Raw genomic sequence first — 2,500 nt, 5'->3', positions numbered from 1 at the left:
TACCAACAATGCAGTACACCAAAAATGGGTGTACTGCATTGTATGTAACAGTCATTGTATTAATAATATTCCAATGCGAAACTTTACATTGAAATGCTTGATGCATTTCGAGTTATAACAATTAAAAGTATAGTAAAGAGTTCTTTTAGCCATCGTGGAAACTATTTGAACATTATCGAACTCTTTTAATAATGTGTGGTTATTATCTCATCGGAAATCTAACTTTAAAACGAAGTCACGCACAACTGCTGACTTGAAGGGCAATTCTAATCAATTTGGACTGACTGAGATTTGCACATGCGTTTGCGCGTATCTGTGTGTATGTGTATGTATGTGTATACATGCGTGCTTCCTGTGAATGTGTACTGTGAATGTGCGTGTGTATTTACCTTGATGAGGGGATCCTATTTACTTTATGTTGCATTCCCAATTCAAATTATATCACTAAAAACATGTATATGCTATTTCAACGCTCTGTTACGGTCACGTAACTCTAAAGCCTTTAGTCAACAACATAGCAATAAGCACGATGGATATTCTTTAGAAAACCTCTTGAAAGATCTACTCTGATACTCTTATTTCTACTTTCGTTTTTAATGTAAACCACGCTTAATTAGACACTTGTTGTTGCTAGTTTAACATCGATGTTTCCTTCTGCAGCTACGCCCTTATACCATATATCTTTGCCCATTACATCATGTTGCAATTAGTGTGTTTAATCTGCAGCTGCCCATATAATGACTACTATATCATCATCGTTAATAAATTATCCTGTTTGATATTCAACGGTTACTTCTCGTAGCTTTGAGCAAGTGCTGCAATGAACATACGTAATACAGTTATAGATATTCCTCTCATTCGTGTTATATGTTTCAATCTAAGACAGGCTGCTCATACAATTCAGATAGCTTGGAGAACATTTTGCTTCGTGATTAATCTCATAATTAGTTTAGTTTTCGGGTATTTAAACCGGTCATCGGCATTGCTTGACGGCGTGTCTATGTATGCTAGTGAATGTTACGCAACTTCATGTATCTTTCAATGAGTGTGCTTGTGTGTGAGTGTGAAGTGAAATGCAGCCATGACAGTGCGAAATGAAGAGCTCAACGTATTGTTTGCATATGTATTGCATGCCGTTGCTTCAGGAGAAAACTATTTCTGTCTGTTATGTAATTAGTGTTCTTAACTGTGTGATGTAGAAACTTCTGCTTGATTACAAGGGTGTGAATACATTTGATTCTATATATATGTGAAAGTTTTTGCAATAAAATGTGTTAATATGCTACTATATAAACCTATGGTAGTCTGGAACGGTGGAGATAGATGGAACTGTAGACACAGTTGCAATCAGGATATTCCTCAAGACAACAGATAATATCAATAATATCATAAACGGACGTTTGATTTTAGCAGGTGCATTACGAGACGTGCTTTGTAATCAAATGTTCAAACCACACACAGGAATCGTTTAATTGTCTTGTTTAAATATATTTTATAGCGGAAAGTTCCTTTAATTAAAGCATTTCATATATTAAGAGGATGACTTACTGACTTGCAAAGCAAAGTTCATTAACGTTCTGCTACAGGTGTATAGTGATGAAGTTTGCTCCGCACCTAGAGAGGTGCATGTCTAGATCTTTATTGTACAGCAACACGAAGCAATGGTTATGGGGCGCATTTTTTAATGATTGATCTAGAAGTACTTAAAGAGGAGTTTTAAAAATTACAGTCAGGTATAAACATGTACATATAAGTACATTGACACTCGTGGTTAGTTCAATACTGGCACTCCGGACAGCCTGGTCATCAAATTTACGTGTGCATTTACTGGGTTTCCACAGACATGCGTGCCGTTAACGTAGTGTTCGAAGCGGCTCAGCGCGACAAGGAATGTGACAAGGCTGGTCCTTTGAATTATTGGTAAAACTCATTTTTGCCTGGACTGGAGCAACGTGACATAAAAAGTTTTGCTCATGGAAACAACGCACCGCCGTGAATCGAACGCACGACCTCAAGATCGAAAGCTGAAAACCACAAACCACTTGGTCATGCGCCTTCACGGCTAGTTGAATTGCGAAAATGAGAAGCAAAAAAATATACTAAGATATAGTACGAAAATACATGAGAGGAGAAATAAAGATACAATAAAAGAATTAATTAATGTTATTAAGGGAAACAGAAAGGTGGTGAGCTGGCAGAATCGTTAGCACGATGGACGAAATGCTCAGCGGTATTTTGCCCGTCGCTACGTTCTGAGTTGACATTCCACCAAAGTTGACTTTGCCTTTCATCCTTTCGGGGTCGATAAAATAACTACCAGTTGAATATATATATATATATATATGACCATACACACACACACGTATATATATTGGAAGGTTTGGAAGTGATGTACAGGAATTATATTATAGAAAAAAATTAATGGTACTCAGATATCTGGATGGTTGTACATTTACAGATTTTTATTAATGTCACATGTTTTATAAATCATATAAAGCGT

Source organism: Octopus bimaculoides, chromosome 4 (assembly GCF_046866305.1).
Source record: "Octopus bimaculoides isolate indiv1 chromosome 4, ASM4686630v1, whole genome shotgun sequence".
In the NCBI taxonomy this organism is placed as follows: domain Eukaryota; kingdom Metazoa; phylum Mollusca; class Cephalopoda; order Octopoda; family Octopodidae; genus Octopus; species Octopus bimaculoides.
Note: the sequence above shows the minus strand (reverse complement) of the source record.